Genomic DNA, 12,709 nt, shown 5'->3' on the forward strand with positions numbered 1-12,709 from the left:
TAAGCACTCCCTCAGTACAGTCCCCTCTCAGTACACATCCACAATACAGATTTCCCAATACAAAAAAGCCAAGTAGAGCCCCCCTCAGTTTAAACCTCCACAGTACAGATCCACCCTGGGCAGTCCACTTCAGTACAGACCTTTCAATTGACATACCCAGTACAGACCCCACACTAAAGACTTCACTACGGACCCACCCAGTAAAGACAAGCCTCAGTAAACGCACATTCATTATACTGATGATGCTCTGGTCAAAAAGGTCCTGCTGTCTGTCCTCCGTAAAGGGGTATACCTTCTTCCCCGTTTTACAGTCGAGACAGCGCACACCGACGGGACAGCAGTACAGAGTTCCAACTCTTCCAGCCCACTAGAAGGATCGACCTCACTATGGAGATGATGCTCTGGTGAAAAAGGTCCTGCTGTCTGTCGTCCGTAAAAGGGTATACCTTCTTCCCCGTTTTACAGTCGTGATAGTGCACACAGACGGGACAGCAGTAAGGGTGAGGGAACAGTATAAAAGCTCCGTAAGACTTTCACATCAAAGATATTAAATGCTTAATAATTTGCCAACACAGTGCTCTGCAAAGTATGGTAGCATGCTTCAATGCAGTTTACTATGGACATGCCCCTGTGCAGACATTCTAAGAATAGACACTCCCAGTAGAGAATGATCCTGTGCAGGACTCCCAGTACAGACACCTCCACTTGCACAGACCCCCAGTAAAAAAAAGCCTCATAGCAGACATCCCAGTACAGATGCCCCAAAATATAGACTCCCCTCAGTAAACACATTCCAGTGCAGACCCCACACTAAAGACTTCACTACAGACTCACCCAGTAAAGACAAGCCTCAGTAAACGCACATTCATTATACTCATGATGCTCTGGTCAAAAAGGTCCTGCTGTCTGTCCTCCGTAAAGGGGTATACCTTCTTCCCCGTATTACAGTCGAGACAGCGCACACCGACGGGACAGCAGTACAGAGTTCCAACTCTTCCAGCCCACTAGAAGGATCGACCTCACTATGGAGATGATGCTCTGGTGAAAAAGGTCCTGCTGTCTGTCGTCCGTAAAAGGGTATACCTTCTTCCCCGTTTTACAGTCGTGATAGTGCACACAGACGGGACAGCAGTAAGGGTGAGGGAACAGTATAAAAGCTCCGTAAGACTTTCACATCAAAGATATTAAATGCTTAATAATTTGCCAACACAGTGCTCTGCAAGGTATGGTAGCATGCTTCAATGCAGTTAACTATGGACATGCCCCTGTGCAGACATTCTAAGAATAGACACTCCCAGTAGAGAATGATCCTGTGCAGGACTCCCAGTACAGACACCTCCACTTGCACAGACCCCCAGTAAAAAAAAGCCTCACAGCAGACATCCCATTACAGATGCCCCAAAATATAGACTCCCCTCAGTAAACACATTCCAATGCAGACCCCCCTCAGTAAGGACTAGAAATTCTGAATGAACCCTGTGCCCACTGCTCTGCACCCTTTCTAAAAAACTTTCAACAGGGATTTTTAGTTCACATGTATTTCAATACATGTTTAAGCTGGCCAACTGCGTCAAAGTAATCCCTCTCTGGCCAGGCCCTACTCTACTCTGAAAAATAATAATGCTCTAGTGGATATAGGGCAGATAGGCACAAGCTGTAGAAGAGCTACAGGTGCACTTCTGGCTACCGACCTAGACTATGCAAAAAAGGCCCACCTTGTATAGATTCTTCCCAATCAGAGAACTCCTCCATTAGTATAGACCCCCAGTAACCACCACTACAAATCCCCCTCAGTACTAATACCCCAGTAACCCCCCCCCCCCAAAGTATAGACACTCCTCAGTAAAGACATCCTTGCACAGACCCTCCTCAGTAAGCACTCCCTCAGTACAGTCCCCTCTCAGTACACATCCACAATACAGATTTCCCAATACAAAAAAGCCAAGTAGAGCCCCCCTCAGTTTAAACCTCCACAGTACAGATCCACCCTGGGCAGTCCACTTCAGTACAGACCTTTCAATTGACATACCCAGTACAGACCCCACACTAAAGACTTCACTACGGACCCACCCAGTAAAGACAAGCCTCAGTAAACGCACATTCATTATACTGATGATGCTCTGGTCAAAAAGGTCCTGCTGTCTGTCCTCCGTAAAGGGGTATACCTTCTTCCCCGTTTTACAGTCGAGACAGCGCACACCGACGGGACAGCAGTACAGAGTTCCAACTCTTCCAGCCCACTAGAAGGATCGACCTCACTATGGAGATGATGCTCTGGTGAAAAAGGTCCTGCTGTCTGTCGTCCGTAAAAGGGTATACCTTCTTCCCCGTTTTACAGTCGTGATAGTGCACACAGACGGGACAGCAGTAAGGGTGAGGGAACAGTATAAAAGCTCCGTAAGACTTTCACATCAAAGATATTAAATGCTTAATAATTTGCCAACACAGTGCTCTGCAAAGTATGGTAGCATGCTTCAATGCAGTTTACTATGGACATGCCCCTGTGCAGACATTCTAAGAATAGACACTCCCAGTAGAGAATGATCCTGTGCAGGACTCCCAGTACAGACACCTCCACTTGCACAGACCCCCAGTAAAAAAAAGCCTCATAGCAGACATCCCAGTACAGATGCCCCAAAATATAGACTCCCCTCAGTAAACACATTCCAGTGCAGACCCCACACTAAAGACTTCACTACAGACTCACCCAGTAAAGACAAGCCTCAGTAAACGCACATTCATTATACTCATGATGCTCTGGTCAAAAAGGTCCTGCTGTCTGTCCTCCGTAAAGGGGTATACCTTCTTCCCCGTTTTACAGTCGAGACAGCGCACACCGACGGGACAGCAGTACAGAGTTCCAACTCTTCCAGCCCACTAGAAGGATCGACCTCACTATGGAGATGATGCTCTGGTGAAAAAGGTCCTGCTGTCTGTCGTCCGTAAAAGGGTATACCTTCTTCCCCGTTTTACAGTCGTGATAGTGCACACAGACGGGACAGCAGTAAGGGTGAGGGAACAGTATAAAAGCTCCGTAAGACTTTCACATCAAAGATATTAAATGCTTAATAATTTGCCAACACAGTGCTCTGCAAGGTATGGTAGCATGCTTCAATGCAGTTAACTATGGACATGCCCCTGTGCAGACATTCTAAGAATAGACACTCCCAGTAGAGAATGATCCTGTGCAGGACTCCCAGTACAGACACCTCCACTTGCACAGACCCCCAGTAAAAAAAAGCCTCATAGCAGACATCCCAGTACAGATGCCCCAAAATATAGACTCCCCTCAGTAAACACATTCCAATGCAGACCCCCCTCAGTAAGGACTAGAAATTCTGAATGAACCCTGTGCCCACTGCTCTGCACCCTTTCTAAAAAAACTTTCAACAGGGATTTTTAGTTCACATGTATTTCAATACATGTTTAAGCTGGCCAACTGCGTCAAAGTAATCCCTCTCTGGCCAGGCCCTACTCTACTCTGAAAAATAATAATGCTCTAGTGGATATAGGGCAGATAGGCACAAGCTGTAGAAGAGCTACAGGTGCACTTCTGGCTACCGACCTAGACTATGCAAAAAAGGCCCACCCTGTATAGATTCTTCCCAATCAGAGAACTCCTCCATTAGTATAGACCCCCAGTAACCACCACTACAAATCCCCCTCAGTACTAATACCCCAGTAACCCCCCCCCCAAAGTATAGACACTCCTCAGTAAAGACATCCTTGCACAGACCCTCCTCAGTAAGCACTCCCTCAGTACAGTCCCCTCTCAGTACACATCCACAATACAGATTTCCCAATACAAAAAAGCCAAGTAGAGCCCCCCTCAGTTTAAACCTCCACAGTACAGATCCACCCTGGGCAGTCCACTTCAGTACAGACCTTTCAATTGACATACCCAGTACAGACCCCACACTAAAGACTTCACTACGGACCCACCCAGTAAAGACAAGCCTCAGTAAACGCACATTCATTATACTGATGATGCTCTGGTCAAAAAGGTCCTGCTGTCTGTCCTCCGTAAAGGGGTATACCTTCTTCCCCGTTTTACAGTCGAGACAGCGCACACCGACGGGACAGCAGTACAGAGTTCCAACTCTTCCAGCCCACTAGAAGGATCGACCTCACTATGGAGATGATGCTCTGGTGAAAAAGGTCCTGCTGTCTGTCGTCCGTAAAAGGGTATACCTTCTTCCCCGTTTTACAGTCGTGATAGTGCACACAGACGGGACAGCAGTAAGGGTGAGGGAACAGTATAAAAGCTCCGTAAGACTTTCACATCAAAGATATTAAATGCTTAATAATTTGCCAACACAGTGCTCTGCAAAGTATGGTAGCATGCTTCAATGCAGTTTACTATGGACATGCCCCTGTGCAGACATTCTAAGAATAGACACTCCCAGTAGAGAATGATCCTGTGCAGGACTCCCAGTACAGACACCTCCACTTGCACAGACCCCCAGTAAAAAAAAGCCTCATAGCAGACATCCCAGTACAGATGCCCCAAAATATAGACTCCCCTCAGTAAACACATTCCAGTGCAGACCCCACACTAAAGACTTCACTACAGACTCACCCAGTAAAGACAAGCCTCAGTAAACGCACATTCATTATACTCATGATGCTCTGGTCAAAAAGGTCCTGCTGTCTGTCCTCCGTAAAGGGGTATACCTTCTTCCCCGTTTTACAGTCGAGACAGCGCACACCGACGGGACAGCAGTACAGAGTTCCAACTCTTCCAGCCCACTAGAAGGATCGACCTCACTATGGAGATGATGCTCTGGTGAAAAAGGTCCTGCTGTCTGTCGTCCGTAAAAGGGTATACCTTCTTCCCCGTTTTACAGTCGTGATAGTGCACACAGACGGGACAGCAGTAAGGGTGAGGGAACAGTATAAAAGCTCCGTAAGACTTTCACATCAAAGATATTAAATGCTTAATTTGCCAACACAGTGCTCTGCAAGGTATGGTAGCATGCTTCAATGCAGTTTACTATGGACATGCCCCTGTGCAGACATTCTAAGAATAGACACTCCCAGTAGAGAATGATCCTGTGCAGGACTCCCAGTACAGACACCTCCACTTGCACAGACCCCCAGTAAAAAAAAGCCTCACAGCAGACATCCCAGTACAGATGCCCCAAAATATAGACTCCCCTCAGTAAACACATTCCAATGCAGACCCCCCTCAGTAAGGACTAGAAATTCTGAATGAACCCTGTGCCCACTGCTCTGCACCCTTTCTAAAAAACTTTCAACAGGGATTTTTAGTTCACATGTATTTCAATACATGTTTAAGCTGGCCAACTGCGTCAAAGTAATCCCTCTCTGGCCAGGCCCTACTCTACTCTGAAAAATAATAATGCTCTAGTGGATATAGGGCAGATAGGCACAAGCTGTAGAAGAGCTACAGGTGCACTTCTGGCTACCGACCTAGACTATGCAAAAAAGGCCCACCTTGTATAGATTCTTCCCAATCAGAGAACTCCTCCATTAGTATAGACCCCCAGTAACCACCACTACAAATCCCCCTCAGTACTAATACCCCAGTAACCCCCCCCCAAAGTATAGACACTCCTCAGTAAAGACATCCTTGCACAGACCCTCCTCAGTAAGCACTCCCTCAGTACAGTCCCCTCTCAGTACACATCCACAATACAGATTTCCCAATACAAAAAAGCCAAGTAGAGCCCCCCTCAGTTTAAACCTCCACAGTACAGATCCACCCTGGGCAGTCCACTTCAGTACAGACCTTTCAATTGACATACCCAGTACAGACCCCACACTAAAGACTTCACTACGGACCCACCCAGTAAAGACAAGCCTCAGTAAACGCACATTCATTATACTGATGATGCTCTGGTCAAAAAGGTCCTGCTGTCTGTCCTCCGTAAAGGGGTATACCTTCTTCCCCGTTTTACAGTCGAGACAGCGCACACCGACGGGACAGCAGTACAGAGTTCCAACTCTTCCAGCCCACTAGAAGGATCGACCTCACTATGGAGATGATGCTCTGGTGAAAAAGGTCCTGCTGTCTGTCGTCCGTAAAAGGGTATACCTTCTTCCCCGTTTTACAGTCGTGATAGTGCACACAGACGGGACAGCAGTAAGGGTGAGGGAACAGTATAAAAGCTCCGTAAGACTTTCACATCAAAGATATTAAATGCTTAATAATTTGCCAACACAGTGCTCTGCAAAGTATGGTAGCATGCTTCAATGCAGTTTACTATGGACATGCCCCTGTGCAGACATTCTAAGAATAGACACTCCCAGTAGAGAATGATCCTGTGCAGGACTCCCAGTACAGACACCTCCACTTGCACAGACCCCCAGTAAAAAAAAGCCTCATAGCAGACATCCCAGTACAGATGCCCCAAAATATAGACTCCCCTCAGTAAACACATTCCAGTGCAGACCCCACACTAAAGACTTCACTACAGACTCACCCAGTAAAGACAAGCCTCAGTAAACGCACATTCATTATACTCATGATGCTCTGGTCAAAAAGGTCCTGCTGTCTGTCCTCCGTAAAGGGGTATACCTTCTTCCCCGTTTTACAGTCGAGACAGCGCACACCGACGGGACAGCAGTACAGAGTTCCAACTCTTCCAGCCCACTAGAAGGATCGACCTCACTATGGAGATGATGCTCTGGTGAAAAAGGTCCTGCTGTCTGTCGTCCGTAAAAGGGTATACCTTCTTCCCCGTTTTACAGTCGTGATAGTGCACACAGACGGGACAGCAGTAAGGGTGAGGGAACAGTATAAAAGCTCCGTAAGACTTTCACATCAAAGATATTAAATTCTTAATAATTTGCCAACACAGTGCTCTGCAAGGTATGGTAGCATGCTTCAATGCAGTTAACTATGGACATGCCCCTGTGCAGACATTCTAAGAATAGACACTCCCAGTAGAGAATGATCCTGTGCAGGACTCCCAGTACAGACACCTCCACTTGCACAGACCCCCAGTAAAAAAAAGCCTCATAGCAGACATCCCAGTACAGATGCCCCAAAATATAGACTCCCCTCAGTAAACACATTCCAATGCAGACCCCCCTCAGTAAGGACTAGAAATTCTGAATGAACCCTGTGCCCACTGCTCTGCACCCTTTCTAAAAAAACTTTCAACAGGGATTTTTAGTTCACATGTATTTCAATACATGTTTAAGCTGGCCAACTGCGTCAAAGTAATCCCTCTCTGGCCAGGCCCTACTCTACTCTGAAAAATAATAATGCTCTAGTGGATATAGGGCAGATAGGCACAAGCTGTAGAAGAGCTACAGGTGCACTTCTGGCTACCGACCTAGACTATGCAAAAAAGGCCCACCCTGTATAGATTCTTCCCAATCAGAGAACTCCTCCATTAGTATAGACCCCCAGTAACCACCACTACAAATCCCCCTCAGTACTAATACCCCAGTAACCCCCCCCCCAAAGTATAGACACTCCTCAGTAAAGACATCCTTGCACAGACCCTCCTCAGTAAGCACTCCCTCAGTACAGTCCCCTCTCAGTACACATCCACAATACAGATTTCCCAATACAAAAAAGCCAAGTAGAGCCCCCCTCAGTTTAAACCTCCACAGTACAGATCCACCCTGGGCAGTCCACTTCAGTACAGACCTTTCAATTGACATACCCAGTACAGACCCCACACTAAAGACTTCACTACGGACCCACCCAGTAAAGACAAGCCTCAGTAAACGCACATTCATTATACTGATGATGCTCTGGTCAAAAAGGTCCTGCTGTCTGTCCTCCGTAAAGGGGTATACCTTCTTCCCCGTTTTACAGTCGAGACAGCGCACACCGACGGGACAGCAGTACAGAGTTCCAACTCTTCCAGCCCACTAGAAGGATCGACCTCACTATGGAGATGATGCTCTGGTGAAAAAGGTCCTGCTGTCTGTCGTCCGTAAAAGGGTATACCTTCTTCCCCGTTTTACAGTCGTGATAGTGCACACAGACGGGACAGCAGTAAGGGTGAGGGAACAGTATAAAAGCTCCGTAAGACTTTCACATCAAAGATATTAAATGCTTAATAATTTGCCAACACAGTGCTCTGCAAAGTATGGTAGCATGCTTCAATGCAGTTTACTATGGACATGCCCCTGTGCAGACATTCTAAGAATAGACACTCCCAGTAGAGAATGATCCTGTGCAGGACTCCCAGTACAGACACCTCCACTTGCACAGACCCCCAGTAAAAAAAAGCCTCATAGCAGACATCCCAGTACAGATGCCCCAAAATATAGACTCCCCTCAGTAAACACATTCCAGTGCAGACCCCACACTAAAGACTTCACTACAGACTCACCCAGTAAAGACAAGCCTCAGTAAACGCACATTCATTATACTCATGATGCTCTGGTCAAAAAGGTCCTGCTGTCTGTCCTCCGTAAAGGGGTATACCTTCTTCCCCGTTTTACAGTCGAGACAGCGCACACCGACGGGACAGCAGTACAGAGTTCCAACTCTTCCAGCCCACTAGAAGGATCGACCTCACTATGGAGATGATGCTCTGGTGAAAAAGGTCCTGCTGTCTGTCGTCCGTAAAAGGGTATACCTTCTTCCCCGTTTTACAGTCGTGATAGTGCACACAGACGGGACAGCAGTAAGGGTGAGGGAACAGTATAAAAGCTCCGTAAGACTTTCACATCAAAGATATTAAATGCTTAATTTGCCAACACAGTGCTCTGCAAGGTATGGTAGCATGCTTCAATGCAGTTTACTACGGACATGCCCCTGTGCAGACATTCTAAGAATAGACACTCCCAGTAGAGAATGATCCTGTGCAGGACTCCCAGTACAGACACCTCCACTTGCACAGACCCCCAGTAAAAAAAAGCCTCACAGCAGACATCCCAGTACAGATGCCCCAAAATATAGACTCCCCTCAGTAAACACATTCCAATGCAGACCCCCCTCAGTAAGGACTAGAAATTCTGAATGAACCCTGTGCCCACTGCTCTGCACCCTTTCTAAAAAACTTTCAACAGGGATTTTTAGTTCACATGTATTTCAATACATGTTTAAGCTGGCCAACTGCGTCAAAGTAATCCCTCTCTGGCCAGGCCCTACTCTACTCTGAAAAATAATAATGCTCTAGTGGATATAGGGCAGATAGGCACAAGCTGTAGAAGAGCTACAGGTGCACTTCTGGCTACCGACCTAGACTATGCAAAAAAGGCCCACCTTGTATAGATTCTTCCCAATCAGAGAACTCCTCCATTAGTATAGACCCCCAGTAACCACCACTACAAATCCCCCTCAGTACTAATACCCCAGTAACCCCCCCCCAAAGTATAGACACTCCTCAGTAAAGACATCCTTGCACAGACCCTCCTCAGTAAGCACTCCCTCAGTACAGTCCCCTCTCAGTACACATCCACAATACAGATTTCCCAATACAAAAAAGCCAAGTAGAGCCCCCCTCAGTTTAAACCTCCACAGTACAGATCCACCCTGGGCAGTCCACTTCAGTACAGACCTTTCAATTGACATACCCAGTACAGACCCCACACTAAAGACTTCACTACGGACCCACCCAGTAAAGACAAGCCTCAGTAAACGCACATTCATTATACTGATGATGCTCTGGTCAAAAAGGTCCTGCTGTCTGTCCTCCGTAAAGGGGTATACCTTCTTCCCCGTTTTACAGTCGAGACAGCGCACACCGACGGGACAGCAGTACAGAGTTCCAACTCTTCCAGCCCACTAGAAGGATCGACCTCACTATGGAGATGATGCTCTGGTGAAAAAGGTCCTGCTGTCTGTCGTCCGTAAAAGGGTATACCTTCTTCCCCGTTTTACAGTCGTGATAGTGCACACAGACGGGACAGCAGTAAGGGTGAGGGAACAGTATAAAAGCTCCGTAAGACTTTCACATCAAAGATATTAAATGCTTAATAATTTGCCAACACAGTGCTCTGCAAAGTATGGTAGCATGCTTCAATGCAGTTTACTATGGACATGCCCCTGTGCAGACATTCTAAGAATAGACACTCCCAGTAGAGAATGATCCTGTGCAGGACTCCCAGTACAGACACCTCCACTTGCACAGACCCCCAGTAAAAAAAAGCCTCATAGCAGACATCCCAGTACAGATGCCCCAAAATATAGACTCCCCTCAGTAAACACATTCCAGTGCAGACCCCACACTAAAGACTTCACTACAGACTCACCCAGTAAAGACAAGCCTCAGTAAACGCACATTCATTATACTCATGATGCTCTGGTCAAAAAGGTCCTGCTGTCTGTCCTCCGTAAAGGGGTATACCTTCTTCCCCGTTTTACAGTCGAGACAGCGCACACCGACGGGACAGCAGTACAGAGTTCCAACTCTTCCAGCCCACTAGAAGGATCGACCTCACTATGGAGATGATGCTCTGGTGAAAAAGGTCCTGCTGTCTGTCGTCCGTAAAAGGGTATACCTTCTTCCCCGTTTTACAGTCGTGATAGTGCACACAGACGGGACAGCAGTAAGGGTGAGGGAACAGTATAAAAGCTCCGTAAGACTTTCACATCAAAGATATTAAATTCTTAATTTGCCAACACAGTGCTCTGCAAGGTATGGTAGCATGCTTCAATGCAGTTAACTATGGACATGCCCCTGTGCAGACATTCTAAGAATAGACACTCCCAGTAGAGAATGATCCTGTGCAGGACTCCCAGTACAGACACCTCCACTTGCACAGACCCCCAGTAAAAAAAGCCTCATAGCAGACATCCCAGTACAGATGCCCCAAAATATAGACTCCCCTCAGTAAACACATTCCAATGCAGACCCCCCTCAGTAAGGACTAGAAATTCTGAATGAACCCTGTGCCCACTGCTCTGCACCCTTTCTAAAAAACTTATAACAGGGATTTTTAGTTCACATGTATTTCAATACATGTTTAAGCTGGCCAACTGCGTCAAAGTAATCCCTCTCTGGCCAGGCCCTACTCTACTCTGAAAAATAATAATGCTCTAGTGGATATAGGGCAGATAGGCACAAGCTGTAGAAGAGCTACAGGTGCACTTCTGGCTACCGACCTAGACTATGCAAAAAAGGCCCACCTTGTATAGATTCTTCCCAATCAGAGAACTCCTCCATTAGTATAGACCCCCAGTAACCACCACTACAAATACCCCTCAGTACTAATACCCCAGTAACCCCCCCCCCCAAAGTATAGACACTCCTCAGTAAAGACATCCTTGCACAGACCCTCCTCAGTAAGCACTCCCTCAGTACAGTCCCCTCTCAGTACACATCCACAATACAGATTTCCCAATACAAAAAAGCCAAGTAGAGCCCCCCTCAGTTTAAACCTCCACAGTACAGATCCACCCTGGGCAGTCCACTTCAGTACAGACCTTTCAATTGACATACCCAGTACAGACCCCACACTAAAGACTTCACTACGGACCCACCCAGTAAAGACAAGCCTCAGTAAACGCACATTCATTATACTGATGATGCTCTGGTCAAAAAGGTCCTGCTGTCTGTCCTCCGTAAAGGGGTATACCTTCTTCCCCGTTTTACAGTCGAGACAGCGCACACCGACGGGACAGCAGTACAGAGTTCCAACTCTTCCAGCCCACTAGAAGGATCGACCTCACTATGGAGATGATGCTCTGGTGAAAAAGGTCCTGCTGTCTGTCGTCCGTAAAAGGGTATACCTTCTTCCCCGTTTTACAGTCGTGATAGTGCACACAGACGGGACAGCAGTAAGGGTGAGGGAACAGTATAAAAGCTCCGTAAGACTTTCACATCAAAGATATTAAATGCTTAATAATTTGCCAACACAGTGCTCTGCAAAGTATGGTAGCATGCTTCAATGCAGTTTACTATGGACATGCCCCTGTGCAGACATTCTAAGAATAGACACTCCCAGTAGAGAATGATCCTGTGCAGGACTCCCAGTACAGACACCTCCACTTGCACAGACCCCCAGTAAAAAAAAGCCTCATAGCAGACAAAATATAGACTCCCCTCAGTAAACACATTCCAGTGCAGACCCCACACTAAAGACTTCACTACAGACTCACCCAGTAAAGACAAGCCTCAGTAAACGCACATTCATTATACTCATGATGCTCTGGTCAAAAAGGTCCTGCTGTCTGTCCTCCGTAAAGGGGTATACCTTCTTCCCCGTTTTACAGTCGAGACAGCGCACACCGACGGGACAGCAGTACAGAGTTCCAACTCTTCCAGCCCACTAGAAGGATCGACCTCACTATGGAGATGATGCTCTGGTGAAAAAGGTCCTGCTGTCTGTCGTCCGTAAAAGGGTATACCTTCTTCCCCGTTTTACAGTCGTGATAGTGCACACAGACGGGACAGCAGTAAGGGTGAGGGAACAGTATAAAAGCTCCGTAAGACTTTCACATCAAAGATATTAAATGCTTAATAATTTGCCAACACAGTGCTCTGCAAGGTATGGTAGCATGCTTCAATGCAGTTAACTATGGACATGCCCCTGTGCAGACATTCTAAGAATAGACACTCCCAGTAGAGAATGATCCTGTGCAGGACTCCCAGTACAGACACCTCCACTTGCACAGACCCCCAGTAAAAAAAAGCCTCATAGCAGACATCCCAGTACAGATGCCCCAAAATATAGACTCCCCTCAGTAAACACATTCCAATGCAGACCCCCCTCAGTAAGGACTAGAAATTCTGAATGAACCCTGTGCCCACTGCTCTGCACCCTTTCTAAAAAA

This window comes from Staurois parvus, unplaced genomic scaffold, assembly GCF_062004578.1.
Source record: "Staurois parvus isolate SC_StPar_1 unplaced genomic scaffold, SC_StPar_1.0 ptg000025l, whole genome shotgun sequence".
Classification (NCBI taxonomy): Eukaryota; Metazoa; Chordata; class Amphibia; order Anura; family Ranidae; genus Staurois; species Staurois parvus.